This window comes from Pleurodeles waltl, chromosome 5 (assembly GCF_031143425.1).
Source record: "Pleurodeles waltl isolate 20211129_DDA chromosome 5, aPleWal1.hap1.20221129, whole genome shotgun sequence".
In the NCBI taxonomy this organism is placed as follows: Eukaryota; Metazoa; Chordata; class Amphibia; order Caudata; family Salamandridae; genus Pleurodeles; species Pleurodeles waltl.
The window spans coordinates 1,089,581,878-1,089,600,011 of NC_090444.1; positions in this window are offsets into that span (position 1 = coordinate 1,089,581,878).

The following is an 18,134-nucleotide window of genomic DNA, read 5'->3' on the forward strand; positions in this document are numbered from 1 at the left end:
CCCCACTTTACTGCCGTGAGTAACTATTTTCCAGAAGGTCATTGCGTCATTACGTTTGGCTGCTTCCAGCAGATCTTGCCATTTTTGATCCTCCCAATTACTTTGGGCTGTAGCCAGTATTTTCTTATAGCTAGCTCTTGCCTGTTGTACAGCTAGTGTTTTTTTTTGTTTTAGGGCCTCTATCAATATTGTTTTCCCCTCCCTGCATTTGGTGGTATACCATGGACTGGAAGGGGTGGTTTGCACCTTCTCCTTTTTATGCTTTTGCTGTATCTGTTTGGTTAGGTAAGGTCTTAGTGCAGTGCTCATTGACTGATGGATGGCCATGATGGGGATATCAATACAATTTTTATGAGCATGAGGCTCCAAAAGATCGGCATATATATTATAGATATTTGTCATAACGCTCAAGTTGCCTAATATTGCTGGCCATTTTACAACCCTTCTATTATTGCTAAGAGTGGGTTGTAACTCCACCTTATCATGTTTTAAATGTTCCAGATCCAGGAGGTGGCCTCTGAGTTCGATTATTAGCGGGAAATGATCGCTTTCCCTCCTTTTGTCTATTTTAAAAGTCACTAATCTTTCCCATGTACTTATGCTATGCATAATATAGTCTATTTTCGAGGTTGAATTGCCTCTCTGGAAAGTATCCATATTAAGGCCTCCTTCACCCACTCTGCCATTACACGCCCTCAGTCCGTGCTTTAGTGTGAGGCCCATAAGTTGCAGGGCGGCCACTGTACCAGGGACAGTTTTTTCTATTGTTAGATGGGGGATTGCTCTCGTTCGGTCTTCATCTTCTGCTAAATGTTCAAGTCCAATTATAGGTTCATAGTTACAATTAAAATCGCCCCCTATCATAATTGTCTCTCCTACTGGAATCTTTTTGAGCAAGCCATCTAGTAATTCTACTTCAGGTGACTCCAGATTTGTCCTTCTAGGCCTTATATACACATTGAACAAGTGGGATGTCACCTTATTTTTATTTCCCAATACCAACCACAAAATATCCTCTGACTCTGTGACTTGTGTACGTATCTCGATGTTTAGTGAAATTTTCACCCATGCAACCAACCCCTCAGACGGCCTCCCTCTGGCTGCTGAAGTTGCACTAATAAAAAAGGTTTTATATCCCAATTTGTGCGGTGGGTCCTTAAGCCAGGTCTCTTTGAAGAGATAAACATGATAATGATCGATGTAGTCCTGCCATTCAGGATCTATGAGCTTACTTTTTAGGCCTGCTACATTCCAGGAGATCATAGTGACTATTCCCCTTCCATTTAAGGTTGTGACGTTAGAAATGGGGCTCAGGGATGTGGTCAATTCTTTCCTACGGGGCAAATACTCCCCTATACTCCCTACCCCTCTAGCATGATATTTATTCCCTTCATGGGGCTCAGCTACTATTGAGTCCCCAATTGGTCCCACATGTGCCTGATCTAACTGGGTTAGTCAATCTACTGTTTCAAGATTGGAATCTCCATTTCTCATTTGTATTCCCCCATTATTATGCTTGACCCTCTGGTCTATGGGTTTGGTAATGAATGGGTCCGGGCTAAATCTCATAGCATTAATTTTGGGGCAGTGGTTCTCTGTTCCATGTCAATCAGACCTTCAGTTAATCTTCCGTCCATGAATGTCAGTGCAACAACACCCTGCTTCCCCGTCTCTCCTGGCATTCTTTCTGCCCTCGTAATATCTGAGCGGATTATAGATAGGCAGTGTCTTTTAGCCCTGATCCAGTGTATAAGCTTATTCTTTAAGGAATCCTCATCTTCTATACTGTTTTGGGTCGATTTCGGAACATTTAACAGATAAACAACATTGGTCCTAGTAGGACTCTTTTCCTCCTCAAAGTAACGGCTCCATGTGGTGGGAGGGATACGATCATTATGTGCTAGGTTATAGGGCTTCGAGGTAGGTACCACCTTTTCTTTTTGTAGCCCTGTTTCCAGGCGGGGTTCTCTTCGAAAGTTCCATGTTTCTTGGCGTAGAACTCCAGTCTTGCTTATAGGATAATTACATAATCCAGTATTCCCCTCATTTACCCCTCTCCTGCATCCCTGTGATCGATGTAAAATCTTGGCTATAGCTGGGGTAGGGTTGGGGTGGGCATTCAAACTTTGAGGACGTGTAGATCTACCTTGTGCATGTAGTGGTGCTAAGGGGTACTCCTTTTCACTCTGAGCTCTGTGGATTCCCCTGTCCCTCCCCTTTTCCACAATATCTGATAAGGTTCTTACTTCGTGTTTTAACTCCCTAACTTCCTGGATTAAGCCAGAAAGTAGATCATAAAGATCTACTAGAGTTCCTGTTTTGTGTTTTAAACAATTCTCTAGTTCTTGATTGGGTAATGATATCTTCTCTCTAGCTGACTGTGCTATTGGGATGGTTTGATCTAACTCATCCACAAATTCCCCCTCCTGTGCATTCTGTACTTTATTTGTACTGAGTTCTGCCAAGACTGCGTACTTGTTGGAACACACAACATCACTCTTCTGCATATGGCCCTTCTTCCTGATACAATCTATGGTGCTTGGGTGTATGGCTCGAGTTATGGCATCTTTGGGGCTACCTGTCCTAATACCGGGCGATACCTTCCCCTCTTGCTGGCTAACACTCTCAGTCAGTTTATCTTTCTCTATTTCAGCTTTCTTTGTGTAGTAGGAGGTGATCTTTTTATCAGGACCTTCCCGGGGGGTAGCCCTATTGCTTAATAATGACTCTACCTCCTCAATGAGATCATCAATTTCAGCTACAGTACAGTTCCCGCCAGCATTCCTAAGTTTTTTTGTGGATTTCTCCTTCCCCCTTGGGGGTTCTGATGCCTTGCGTTTTCCCATGTCTTTAGTCACCTATTTAATGCTTCGGTTCTACTGGAACCAGTTCCAGGCCTCTGGATTCTTGCCCTGATGGTGTTGGTTGAAGTGACCTAAAGTGCCAGGCACGGGTTACTTAAACCCTGAGGAGACTAGGAGGTAAAGTCCTTTTGAATACAGGTAAGTACTTATGTTATTTTTGATTAAAGGTCCCGCCTCGAGAATGTCTGATCCTGCTTGTCAATCTCCGCTGTGGGGTGGGAGTATCCCACACGCTGGCTGTAAGCTTGTTGAGTGAAGCCCTCCAAGTTATATCCAATTAGCATTTGTGATAGAAGAATTTGGAGGAAGGTCTAGTGAAGGTAGGGCTGAATAACGAGTATTGGCTTCTCAGATTAAACGTGACAAATGTTAAAATAAAAATTTTACTCTCATAAATACAAACAGATCTCTTGCTGGAAATGAGAAGGAGGGGGCCCAGCCCAGCCTCCTCCGGACTCTTGCGGGCAATATCAAGCACACTACACTATTAAAAGGGGGACTTGGCCCCCACCCTCTCAGTATGGCTAAAAGCCTCAGTAAAGTTCTTTTTTTAGAAATAAGCGCCGACACAGTACCTTCAGGCAGCCATGGACTTATGAGCTGCCTAATCCAGACGTCTTTGGATGGATGTCAGGGGGGTGACCCTGCCCTGCCTCTTCCTGGCAGTGACGGGCAAGGACGGGCCCGCGCGCGTCCCGCGACGGCGAGAGCGCAAATCAGATTTAAAGGGCTCCTGCCCCAAGAGTCGAGTTCCCGGCACCTCCAACGCGCATGGTCATGTTTCCAGTTGCATCCCTCCTTTTTGAAGGACATAGTCAGTGATCAGTCTGTACTGCTCAAACAGATTTTGCAGCTTGTAGTAGGTTGAGCTCCAGCATGTTGGCATCTCATGGATGTGGGCTTTAACTAGTCTACTACTAGCATACTGAATAATCCTCAACTCCTTCCAGGCTTTAGAAGAATGGTTGAAATAAGGGCACATTTTTCTATGGGTCGCCAATAAGTTGCTGACTATGGGGGTCATTCCGACCCCGGCGGGCGGCGGGTACCGCCCGCCGGGCGGAGACCGCCAAAAGACCGTACCGCGGTCAAATGACCGCAGCGGTCATTTCAACTTTCCCGCTGGGCAGGCGGGCGACAGCCAAAAGGCGGCCCGCCCGCACAGCGGGAAAGCCCCAGCAACGATGAAGCCGGCTCCGAATGGAGCCGGCGGAGTTGCTGGTGTGCGACGGGTGCAGTGGCACCCGTCGCGATTTTCAGTGTCTGCTTTGCAGACACTGAAAATCTTAATGGGGCCCTGTTAGGGGGCCCCTGCAGTGCCCATGCCAGTGGCATGGGCACTGCAGGGGCCCCCAGGGGCCCCACGACACCCGTTCCCGCCAGCCTCTTCCTGGCGGTGTAAACCGCCAGGAACAGGCTGGCGGGAAGGGGGTCGGAATCCCCATGGCGGCGCTGCTTGCAGCGCCGCCGTGGAGGATTCCCTGGGGCAGAGGAAAACCGGCGGGAAACCGCCGGTTTCCCTTTTCTGACCGCGGCTTTACCGCCGCGGTCAGAATTGCCCCTGAAGCACCGCCAGCCTGTTGGCGGTGCTTCCTCCGTCCCCGGACCGCCAGGGTCGGAATGACCCCCTATATCTTTTTGTGAGAAAGTCCTGTGACAGGACCCTGAAATGTTCACCATCTGCCATTGCCTTGACAATGTTACTGCCATTGTCTGTGCCATTGTCTGTGGGTGGTAGCAAATCCAATTCTGAGACATCTGGGTCACAGCCATTCAAACAACTTGCTGTTAAAGCCTTCTAAGATATGTGCAGCTGTATGAGATTTCTCCATGGTGAGCACTGCTAGTGCTCCATGCTATTGATTGCCCTCAAAAGTTTCTTCAATGCTGAGACCTGCTGATAGCTGTTACCTAACCATAACAAAGGAGTTCCAGTGTGCAGTGATGCACATGGAATCATCTGATTGGCAACTGGCCCACATCTCTGTCATCGGGTAGATAGTGTGAACAGCACTTTGCTGAAAAGCTTGCCTAACCAATTGCAGCACATCCTGATGGACTGCTAGAGCAGCAACTCGGGCAAAATGGAAAAAAATTTTATTGGGCAGATGACTGCCGTAAATTCTAAACATCCCACTCCTTCTACAAAAAATGGAGGAGGTCCAGCATTAACATTTTAGCCAATTTCCCCTTGTACAAATGTGCCATTGGCGGGTTGCGGTCACAGGGTCCCTCCTGCCTAAACATGCCCATAATAGTATATTGGATTGTTTTCTTTTGTGGTACCACTGACATATGCAACTGAGGTGGTAGATTCAATGTACATCTCAGGATAATCACTGTATGAGATGTTGTCTCCATCTGAGTCTTGTGCCATTTGGAGGTTATTGATGCAGGTGATGCTAGCATACTCCTTGGTACAGGGCTGCTTTGTGTAAAGCTGTCATTCTCTTCTTCTTTGTCATCTCCCACCAGGATCAGAGCTGATTCCTCTCTCTCATCACCCCCACCTACAGCTATTTTTTAAGGTGCTCCTCCCACCCGATTGCATGGTGTTTTTTCATATGGGTCGTTTGGCCTCTAGTACCATAGTATGAACCAGGCTTACCTCGATGGACACTAGCGTGGCAAATGGGGTATATTGCAATGTTATACTCCTGCTTGCTAATCGTAAAGTAAGGCCAAACTGGGAAGTAGACCTTTTAGTGTGTCACTGCTGATGCCTAAAGTACTGGAGGTAAGAAGGTGTGTTGATTGCCTCTCGTCAGTATGTACTTTGACTGAGGCAGTGGTGGATGCAGTTCTCAGCAAGGGCCTTACAAATGTTGAAGCTGGCGGTGATGGTGGTGAAACCAGTGCCACATCACTCTGAGCTGGTTGAATAGTTGGGGTAATGTCTGTGTCCTCTGAGTGGGCTTCCATCACTGTACCATTCTCATGCCTTTCCATTATTCTAAGGCTTTCAGGAATTTTTATTTTTCCTTGTCTCTCATGGTGGGTCTCAGACTCAGCTGGAAACCAGTCCATGTCCAGATCATCAGAAGGGGGACTTGGAGAAGATGGTTGAGTATCCTTTCTTTTTCTTGTTGGAGATCGGGACGCCAATGGTTCAAGAACAAGTACAGCTTGCAGGAAGCTCAACCTCCTGTTCTGCTCCCACTTCAGGAAGAATTATTGCTGGCTGTGGTGCCTGTTGTTCACTTTCCTTAGTTTGCTGAAACAATTTGGTACTAGTTAGATACTGAGACAAATCCAATTCAAACCCAATACTTGTTGCCATTATTGCACAGACTGCCTCACTAAGAGACATGGGCTTGGGCTTAGGTTGGGATGGTGCCGTCAGTTATATGGGAGTGCTGCTCCCAGCGGTGCTGCAGGCACACACAGTTTCTTGAAAAAGGAGGAGGGCAACAAGCCAGAGGTAGCAATCTGCTTCTTCTCCTCCTCTTCACCGGTCACTTTCTTGGCAGCATCTTTCTTTGGAACTCTGCAAGCTCTGTCAGTTGGCACTTAGCTGAAAATGAGGAAGCAGAGGAGGAATCACGTGTTGTGGTCACGTCACTTGGGCCAACCTTCTGTCTGGTAGTACTGTGGTTGATTTCGCTTGTGCACTTAAAAGAAAACAAACAAGAAAAACATTTAGTGAACTGCAACATTTTTTGCAGTTTGAATTACTCATAGTACAGGCAATGTAATTTAGTGAGCATGGAGAACAAAGGCAAAATGGTGACCTATGGCAAACACACACACACACACACACACACGCATACACTAGACAGAAACAGGAGGCTTGGTAAACAATGAAGAAAACACTACCAAAAATTCAGCAATGCCAAAAATGACAAGTCAGCTATACATTTTTTTACAACATATATTCTCTCAAGGCATGATTTAGTACTCCAACAAAATACACAAAAAAGGAACAATTTATTTCACTGTTAGTCCACAGGCCTCAATGTTTGGGAACCAAGGTAATTTAGAAACAAATCTTGTGAAACTAAACAAAGGAACCCTTTTCTATTCATAGGAGCAACTTAATGGAAAAATTGTTGTTAGAAAAAGAATAATGATTCATCACTTTCGCATGACTACAAATACAAGGTCTGCAGGTCTAGTTATGCTAACAGAAGAAATACAATGTGTTAATGTGTTTGGTAATGTAACACACATAATATGCAAACTTGTAAGTTCTGCATTTATAACATATCACCAGAATAAGTAAAACATTTCATTATGAACAGCAAACTTATTAAGGCATCACATTATTTATGACAAAGAAATGCATTTATTTCTATGTGCACGTCTATTTAAACTCATAGGTCACACATTAAACATTATAAAATCAAATTTGTTTGACTACTAGCAGTTACTCTAATATTTACAGTATATTTTGGCATCATTTAAATTGTGTTAAATCTGGTAGGCACAATGGTGTTCACCACTAATGACAACATAAGCACTTTTAAAATACGTGTCAGTGCAGTTTTTCTACCTTATGATTTTAAATGTGAATGAAAATGTCCCTCCTGAGTTCTGGGTCACTAAAGCATTACTACAATGTATGCTCCAACATACCTAAGGAATTCTATCATTATAACTGATTATATTACTATTGTTTCTTCATTTACTAACTGGATCACTAGCTCCAATACTGCTCTATTTGAGCGATTTCTCCCCCAAAACTTTCTTATATTTCACTTGCCTCCCAGTTTTGCGTTTCACACATTTTAGTGATTCGTATAATCTTCCCAATGCAATTGTAAACAAGCAATTGGCAGTTTGCTTGCTTAGTCCCTAAATGAAATGATTCAGTTATGTTAGAACTGTTGAGCTTTGAAATGTTCCGCGCACTGTTAATTTCTTTGATATAACTGAATAATAGTAGATCTCTACCAACAGTTATAGATAGCGAATGTTTAACAGAATGTTTTTGTTTGCTGTTTTATATGCCAAGGCTAAAAAATACCCTATGTGCTCCACGCCCTTTTTTTCTTTTTAAGCTCTGCTCTACATCGCACAACAGTACTTGGCAAGACATCTGAAATCAGACCCTGGCAGCTTTTAGCAGATAACAAGGGATACGAGATAAGCAGATTTCCGTGAAATTCTGAACAGCTGGGCAGAGCCAGAATGAATTAACCCAAAAAATAAATAAATATTTTTTTACCAAAAAGACTGGCCTCGAACCAACCCTTCATATTCTTGTGCAGCGTATGATTCACATGACTTGGCAGGCGGGCATCAACAAATAGCCCAGCATTTGTTTCTGCTGGTGAAAATAAACGTACTTTGCAACTTTCTAGCTTGCTCATGTTTTACTAATATTGGCTTCAAGAATGCTTTAAACTAAAAATAGTACATTTCCTGTTGTATAACAACTGGGTGTCGCTTAGTACAGAATTGTTTTGCAGTTTTGAATTAGAGACAGAAGTTGCCCTTAGACAATTGCTTTTTTGAAGCAATACTGATAACACCATAAGACTTCACACCATCCTCGCAGAGAATGCAGCTTTAAGATGGTACATTAAACTGTTCAGACCAAAAATAAGGACATGAAGGCATTTTGGTTCAATTTTAACGCTTTATGACAGTGCACGCCCGGTCAGAAATTGTCCAGAGGAGGATGGGGCTAGGTAAACGTAGGCCACCCCTCAGGTTACAAACTTTAAGAGTGTTCTCCAATAGACTTTGTACTCTTGTGACACTTTCTGCATTTTACCGAAAACAGGAAATGTACTGTTATTAGCAGTATAGGTTGTAAAAATAAATAAGACACTAGCAGATTTTGAGAATGTTGTTCTGGGTCTTTTAGACAATAGATCGAATTGGGGACGGTATATTTTACACAAGAACATAAAATGCACGTAACTTTTTTTTCTTTCAAAGGGAAGTGTGGGGATCGAATCAATGGATCGGCTGGAAGTAACACTGGGGAGGATGGAGGCAATGAAAGCACAAGCAACATGGTGGGAGTTTGTGAAATGAATCTGAAAGCAACATGAGGGAGGGAAGGCAGGGTGGGTATGCACCCGGAGAGCATGGATGAGAGGAGGCAATGGAAGCACACGTGAGAGAACAACAGGGTGGGTAACAGAGAGCAATGCAGGGGGAGAAAAGTCCATGAGGGAGATAGCTCAAAAACACATGTACTGTGTGGGTGCTCAACACAAAAGAAAAAGTGGTGCTTGAAAATTAAGCACTGGAAGAAAAACTGCCAAGTTGTCAACCAGTCAAGGAGATTGTGAAGAGGCAATGCTCTGAGAGAGCGTAGCTTAAATAATATATTATAGACGTGAAACACTTACATTTGACAATGCAATATTAATAATTAATGATTGAATTGTATTAATAAAAATGGTGATTTACTCATTTGTGAACACTAATGCTGAATTAATAATAATAATCCTTCGATTATATGTATTATTACGATCAAAACTGTATTCATTAGAACTCGTATATCTTAAGTTAGCGTGAGTCAAGCAAAGCTGTGTAGCTCTCATATTAAAGCGTATTCTTCTGTCTCTTCAGTGTGCGGACTTGCAAAAGACCATGACCCAGCGATTGTTCTTTTCCTTTCAATATTTTGCGACAGAGCCACATTTTCTCATCCGCATGCTAGCAGCTTTTAGTATAAAGTTATGTGCTTCGAAACATTAATGGACACTTCCAAGGACAATGAGACGAGGGGAAGAGAACTTTTAACCTGAGACGTGTGCCAAGATGGTGAAGTAACCCCGGACATGCCACCTACGAAATGTCGATTATGAAGACCAATTAGAAGACGAGCTAATATCAAGAAATGACAAATGCATTACTTAATGTATAATTTGATTGGTTACCAATAGTGGGGTGTAGTTATTAACCAATAGAATTTTGGGGGAATGTATTACGAAAAGGGGATAAAAACTCATGACACGAGAGACGAGAGGCATTAGGTAGGGAATGATATTGATTGCATCCAGAAACTCTGTCACTCTATTTGGTGATTTGAGACTTAGACAAAATCATCCTAGCCCATAGACTGCCCTATTACACTTTCCTCCTTATGAGGAAAGTGTCCCTTGCCTCTAATTTAGATAGATTGACGGTGAACTAACTGATGTCCTGAAGACGAAGACTGATCCTGTATGCTGACCTATCTCGAGGAGGGTAATTATATAGCTAACGGAAATCTATTTGCCTTTTCTTTCTAGGTACCAACTGCTGTATGTTTTGATTAGAGACCTTAGTTAGAAGTTTTCCAAATTGGTGTTCAAATTGTTTTGCATGAAGCCCAACATGCTAATGCTAATCAGAGGTTAGACGAGGTATCCATTTTGACTGACAAACTAACGTGACTGACGTGATGCTATGCTGAACTAGTATCTTAGAACATTCGATGTATTGTGATCTGGTTATACCCATCTGATTATCTATGTTACTGATTTTTGCATTCTTGAAAACTTACCGTGGTTGTCATCTTGTAACTGTGCTTATATGCTTCCTGGCTTCGAGATTAATGCCTTTGCTACTAGATCGTAATCAATAGGGAATAAAACTCATAAAACTTCATTAAGGTGTGGTTATTCATGACTGAAAGGTCATGGGTGCGCCGAATGTTTATTAATGACTAAAGTAAAATATAATTTAGTGTTAACTATTGACAATGTTATTGACATATTGATTGATATATTGATCAGTTATCTCGTCCTACGGTGTCTCACCACTGGGCCCAAAGATTCATTGGCCTAAAACGAGTCCTGATGTGTATAAATTAACATAGACGGACGCGTTAGCAGTTCCATGGGTGGGACACCACAAGATTGAGAAGTTGTGGCACGAATAAGAAGCAGGCAAAGGAGAGTGACAAGGAAAGGCAATCAATGGCAAGAAATGGGCTGGCTTTAAACCCTTGCATGTTGTTGTTTTTTGTTATACTTTGTAGCAGGATTAAATATGTGGCAGATTGGGTCATGTACTCTACTTTAACTAGTTTAGCATCTTCTATTTGTAATGTAAAAACGTAGGTTTCGGGCAAGCCTGCACTTTAGTTGTGTATTTCTACTATAATAGCAATTCCAGGAACCTGGTTTGAATTTAATTAAAAATATCTCACATAAAGGCATCTTTTTGGGTGACCTTTACTACCTCTGACATTGCCAGTATGTGAACTTTATTTCACCCTAATTAAAAATTCAATGTGTTAGACCTGACAGCCTTAGGGTGGTCTTCCTACTAACTTTTTGCCTACCTACTTTTCTGATCTAGTTTTTTTCTGGCTGTACGACTTTGTGCATTTTAACACTGCTAACCAGTGCTAAAGTGCTTGTGCTCTCGCCCCTAATAAATGATAACGTCAGTTTATCCTCTACAGGCATATTTAATTTACTTTTAAGTCCCTCATAAAGTGCACTTCATATACCCAAGGCCTGTAACTTAAATGCTACTTGTGGGCCTGTGGCACTAATTATACTACCCACTTCAGTAGCCCTTAAACAATATCTCAGGTCTGCCATTGCAGAGCCTGTTTGTGCACTTTTACACTGTCACATCAACGTGGCAAAGTAACCCTTTTACCAGGTCCAAACCTTCCCTTTTTCTAGAAATAAGCCACCCCTAAGGTTAGCCCTGAACAACCCAGAGGGCAGGGTGGCATATACGGAAAAAGTGGGAAATGTGCTTTTAAGGTTTACACGTCCTGGAAGTGAAAAACTTGCACAGTTGTTTTTCACTACAGCAAGGCCTATCCCTCCCATAGGCCAGGTCAGCTTCAGGGGGGTGCTACTACTGGTGCAGCTGCACTGGACACTGACCTGGGGTGGGGGCGCTGACCTCAGGGGAGGAGGTGCTGTATCTAGCAATAACTATTTCAAAACAGCTGAAGGGGAGTTCCAGGTGCATTCAGCTGTCAGGCAACAATACAAATGTCAACATAACTCTTCTGATTAATCTTCCAGACAGAGAGAATAATAAAGTTTTGTCTAGTGTCTAGTTTGACTTGACATAAAGTAGCACTGGGGGTTAATATACCAGCTGCGAAAGAACAGATCTGATTTTAATGTGGATAGGTGAGTGGATTAGTAAATCTAGCCTTTACCGAAGCTTTAAAAAAATTAAATTCATGTGAGAGAGGGATATGGAGAGATAAGGGGAACTTTTGCCAGGGGGTAGTGTGACAATCCAAGGAGGAGATCATGGGGGGGAGGGAGGGTGCCAAAAAAGATGGTCTCACAGGGTGCCACCAGTGCTGAAGCTAGTATAACATTGAAATCACTTTATTATATCCTATAAATGTAATTCGCAATCTGGAAGAGATAAACTTTTCAAAATTTGTGTCTCTGGAATCACAATTTAAAATCACAACCTACAGAAGGTCTGATTGTAAAATGCCTCTTTTAGAAAGTTGACATTTTCTTACTTTAGCCATTTGGTGCCAAGATAACAGAGGGTGAGCACAGGTTAATTTGGGGTTTGCCTGTCACTTACCTTTACTAGAATTGTGGTTGCTGCTTGACTAAGGTTTACACCCCAGTCAATCAACAACACCATTTCTAACAACATGCAATACAATTATTCATACTTCCTCTCTCTTCTACTGGTATGTTTTCTCTTAACATCAGCAAAAGGACCCAGTGACCTCAGTGTTGTTGTATTTGTAATCTAAATGGAAGGGCTACTGCAGTATTCCTGTACAAAGTCATCTTTAGCGAGTACATTTGCAGATCATGTACAAGTGGCGCAAAATAATGAGTCAGTGTATGTACCTCATTGTTGGTTAGTAAATTGCAAAATTATTGTGCATATGATGACCATGTTTGTTTCTCTTATGCCTGCACTTAAAGAAATGTATTAGATGCCCCATGTTTTGTTATCATATTGGTGACAAAAAATGGTGTTTGGTTACACATGATTGGGAAAAATAGAATGTTAATGAGTGACTATGTTTAGGATGATAAATGGGTTGTTGCTGTGTTTAGATTATGTGGATCGAACATTTAGACCTAAATTTGCACAGAGTTGCATGGTTGCCCACACCTCATTGCAGAACTTTTTGTCTCACCTGCATGCTTTTATAATGGTTAATAGTTTGACACAGTGGTTTTCTTTTATTTTGCGCCTGATGAGGGCCTGCACAAAAACATGGTTTGGGCTTTTGTGTAACTGGAAGAAGCTGACTTTCCTTCACATGCATGACAATTGTGCCTCCAGAAAAACCATAGTGGAGCATATTTACTAAAGGCTCATGCAACACAGGGCAGGAAGCAAAGTTGCTACAATGAGTTATGTGAATGGAAGAGAGAGCTGAGTACAGCCATATCTTCCACGATACTGTACATTTCAGCTCTCTGCCTGCACTGGTGTACTTGAGGCTGCTTAACACCAGCACACTCTTGTGTCATGCTGCAAGGGCGCCTGCGTTATGAACAGGATTGTTTTTATGCAAGAGGAAACACCTTCCTGCACAAAAACAATCGTAAGAGTCAATTTCCTCTTTTTATGTGTGATGCAAAATGTATGACGCTTATATAGAGGAAATAACAAGGAAAAAAAAACACATTTTCCTTGCTATGACCCAATTTGGAAGGCACACCTTTTGACACAATCTCAGGTTTACTAGCTTTAGTAAATCTGAGAATGCATAAAATTCCATGGGTGAATGCATGAGAATGGCATGCTGCACCCAAGGAGTGCCTATTACAATGAAATGCAATTCCACAAGCTGCTGCATTGCATTTCATTTTTTTTTACTTAGTCACATAAGGTAGCTCCAATAGCCCCTTGCGTGGCATTGTAAATCCCATTTAAATACTTGCATTTCCTTGTGACCAATGGTATAACAAATGCCCCGCAGCCTCCGTGGTGCATGGGGGTGGGGCGAGCTCCAGGGTCCTGCACAGTAGTCTGGTTTGAGACCTCCTGGCTGAGTCTGGAAGTAGTCCCGCCATGTGCTGTGCGGGGGGAGGGGCTTCTCAAGTTTTGTTACACCACTGCTTGCAACAACTTGTGCCATGTAAAGCTAACACCAGTTCTTAATAAAGCTGGGCCATAATTTAGTTGAGCTTGTTAAAGACCAGTGTGTGTTATTGTTTTATAGGAAAACAGTATAGGTTATGCAACAAACACTAGTTGGGTGTTCCAAAAAATTATAACTCAGTGGAAACTAAATGCTGTCCATATTGAGAATGAAAAGTCATAGGGAAATCAATAAGTGCTTCTGGAAACAGATTTGAAAGATGAACCCATCCAGGTGAAATTGTCTGTAGTTCTTAAAGTAGACCTGTTTAAATACAAGAGACGTTAATAAAATAAATATATATTTGCTTCTTGTCAGCAACAATTTGTTTGCTAAAAAACGAACAGTGTTAGCTCTGTATAATTTTATAAAATTGCATGTTTTCGGTCTGTTAGAAGTTTCTCTACTAAAAGTAATTGGTTTCATTACCAAACAGCTTTTGCCTTTCTGCTTTCCCCAGTGCTCAGAGGTATGCTATTCACTCCTCACCTTTTTATGCAGTTCATATCGAACATTCAAGGAAGCTTTTACAGTAGCATTATAGGCACATTGGTATAATGTCCCTATTTTACTATTTGTTTATTTGCATTCCAAATACCAATTTCAGCTGAACCAATTATGCTGGAGAGGGAAAACCATTATAGAAATGGAATAAAGGCAATGCTATTACAATAGTGTGTAGATGATGAATTTCCAACTATTCCCTCAGTGCACATTTCTTAAAACTACGCTAACCCCAAGCGTAAGGTTCTCACAAACTACAATGCAATGATATATAATGGCTTGTCATTTATGACGAATTTCAAAATGCTATTTCAAACTAATGTAGATAAAACTTGCCAAAAACTCGGCTAGGAATATGGAGCTTCAAAACTTAGGAGTATATTTACTAAGATTTTGTGCTGTGTTTGCATCAAAAAAGTGACGCAAATCAACCTGAAATCTTTTTTTACCAATTTACTTTCCAGCTGGAAAATCGCTGGAAAGTAACACAAAGCGGCATATAGCACTGCTTTACATTATTTAGCACCACAGGGGCTTTCCATGGGTGGTGCAAGGGCATTCCCATGCAACCATCCAAGATTTTTGACGTAAAACCCTATTTGCTAAGAAAAGTAGACAGGGTTTTGTGTAAAAAAACAGCACACATTTCAACTAGGCGCTATAACAGAGAAATGTTTTTATTTCTCCTTTCTTATCTGTCTTTGCGTTTGTGCTGCACTGTGCATCACACATACAAAGTGAGAAAACATTTAAAGGGAGTCTAAGCATAGTATTTTGTACTGGAAGGGTAGCCCTCCAGTGCAAAACCTATGCTAGACTCACGCAGACACCATTGCACTATGGTGCAAAGGTGTGTGTGTATGTGTGGTGCACAGCAGCACATTTCTGCACCAGCACTAGGAGGTGGGGAGGAGAGTGCCATAGCTCTGTAAATAAGGTACCCTGCTGCTCTCTCCTACTCATGTAGTGCAGCATTTTTAGCTGCTGCATTACATTGCATGGGAATTTAGTAAATCTGGGACTAAATCTGTTGTAAAGTTTGAAAAATTAATGTAATGTTAGAAGAGAAGGACATCTGTATAAAAATATTAAAAAATTGCAACTACTATGGTAGACCTGCAGGGTGTGGCCTGGGTGCCCGATGGTTTAGGACATACCATCAATGAGCTCCCAAAGCTGCACCACTATCCAGCCTCATCTGACACTACAACAGCCCAAGGGGGGATCCAAGGTGCTAACAGTGACTAAAAGGTGGCAACTCTGCATCACCACCTCTCCTCCCTTTACCTGCTGGGACCTGTCAAGATTAGGATGACTCCCCTGAGATTACTCAGTGGAGCAAGATGGTGGAGAACATTAAATACTGATGCACAGACACAGTGTGTGAATTAGTGCTGAAAGTGCCACTAACACAGATAGAGGGGGACCACTGGGGGAGCTACGGGTGGAGAAAGGAGCAGAAACTGTTGGACTTGGTGGTCCATGCTTCATGTCCATGTGCTGACCTGGGGCAGTTGGACTGTCCTCACTGAATACCTGGCACAGACCGGACAGCGCAGCAGGCCACCCGTATTAATGAGTGGTGACCCCAGTGGCTGCACACTGCCCCTCTCTCTATATTATCTCTGGTCTGCGAGACAGCCCACAAGTGTACTCCTGTTGTGTGTCCAGAGGGGGCAGATCAAGCTTCCCACCTCCTCCCTCACCCACCCCCTCTACTTGTAGCAGAAAACTGTCTCTTCATCCCTGCGCTAACTGGAACAGACATGGGTCACACTACCAAACTCAGACCGCCAGGGTGTACCAATATACCAGCCCTTTGGGCACAATGTATTGCAAGCACACTGGACTCCAATCTGACCACCAAACAAGACTCCAAAGATGCACTGGAGCAGAAGCTCTGGGATATGGGAATCCTCAGAGGTGATCTTCACAAACTATCAGAATGCCGAACCACAACTAAGTGGGCAGTGGCTGCCTTCCAACCCTCAATGGAGGGGCTCACAAAATGGAAGTGCAGGATGTGGTTTACTTCCTGGGTTACTGGATCTGCTCAGAGGTGGCAACAGAGGGCCTCTCCCCATTTTATGCACATGAGCAAGTGTATAGGGTACCATACAAGCCCCCTCCACTGGGTGCCCCACCCAGGACAATAGTTACCTGACTCCTGCACTCTAGAGATCATGGTAACATCCCCAAAATGGCATGAATGAAAGGGGACATATAGGTGGACAGCCGTAATCTTATGTTGTTCACGGACTTCACAATGGCAGTCCAGTGGTCGTGCTCTTCATTCCTGGCTGCCAAGGCCAAGCTCATTCAGAGAGGGTCAAGTATGCAATGTTGTTGCCAGCCACGCTGAAGATCCTGGGAGGCGATGGAGTGCACTTTTTCTTGGAACCCATGGAGACCTGGGCATGGATTGAAACACACCCAAAATACTCTGCAGTGCCTGAAGCATCTGGATCAGAATGTAAGTGGTTAGAGGCATTCTCAACATGGCCGAACACCTCCTAGCAGCCTGTTTCATGAACAAGTTTGAGAGGGTCGCATGAAAGCCATGTCTGCATTGGTGAATCTTGGGGGGCCCGTTCGGATCTGAGTTCTATGGATGAGTAGGCTCTCAATCGTCAGACTCCTAGATGATTTACTCTTCTTTGATTCACCCAATCTTTGACTTCAAACTGTCAAACATTACCCATGAGAAGTAGATGACCTGGGTTAGAGTAATTTATTGTGTGGTCTGTGACCTGGTGTTGGATTAGAGAGGAGAAAGAGGCCTAGGTTCCCTGGTCTTGCTTTGCCTTTTCTTTCTCCTTGCTGATGTCACTTCTGTCACCACTGTGGGTCGCTGTATGGAAGGCATGATACATGTATTAACTATTTGATGAGCAAAGCCTATCCTCTTTGCCCAGGGTGGGGCTGGCACTCTGTGGGGCCGCCAAGCATCGGAGACCACTACAACCCCACACCTGTTCGCTGTGTTACCAACATGCAGTGTTGGCATTATTAATCTATGGTTGGGGCTGTTAGTATTTGGACGGTATGACTGTTTCCTGTCTGTCCTGTGGAGGTGGGGTGCTCACTTGAGTCTGGCGTAGAATTCATTGTTAAGGGAGTGTGAGAGAGGAGACCATGGGAGGCCCAGTATCTGGGGCACCCAAGTCTGTAGAGCCAATAGTTGATAAACTGGCTGACTAAAAAGCAATTACCTGGAATGCTTGGGGGATTAATAGCATGGCCAAGAACTACAAGGTGAAAGCCTGCCTTAAACTGAGGGATGCACGCAGTGCACTGTTACTAGAGATGCACCTAACAGCTGTGGAGAGGTAAGTGATGCAAAAAACGCTGGTGGGTTCACCTAACACATACCATGTACTCGGTATTCGCACAGGGTGTACTCCTATGGGTGCAGCTGGGAATACCATTCCAGGTCCTGGAGGAAAAGGTGGACAAAGATAGGCACTATGCAATACTTAGTAGACGTCTGGAGGAATAACACATAATCGTGGTCAATATCTATGCCCCTAACTCTGATGAACTGAAATTCCTAGATGAACTATCGAAAGTTCACACACCATACCTCACTAACCCACATAATCAAAAGGGACAAATTTAACTGCAGCACAGAACCCTACCTAGACAAATCGCACCCACCATTGTGGGGCACATCAGCTATATAGACAGCGCATAAGGAAGTGGACTGGGTGCAAAAGTTAGGACTGGTGGATACGTGGGATGGGTGGCACCTTGGGGAAGGGGATTACTCCTTT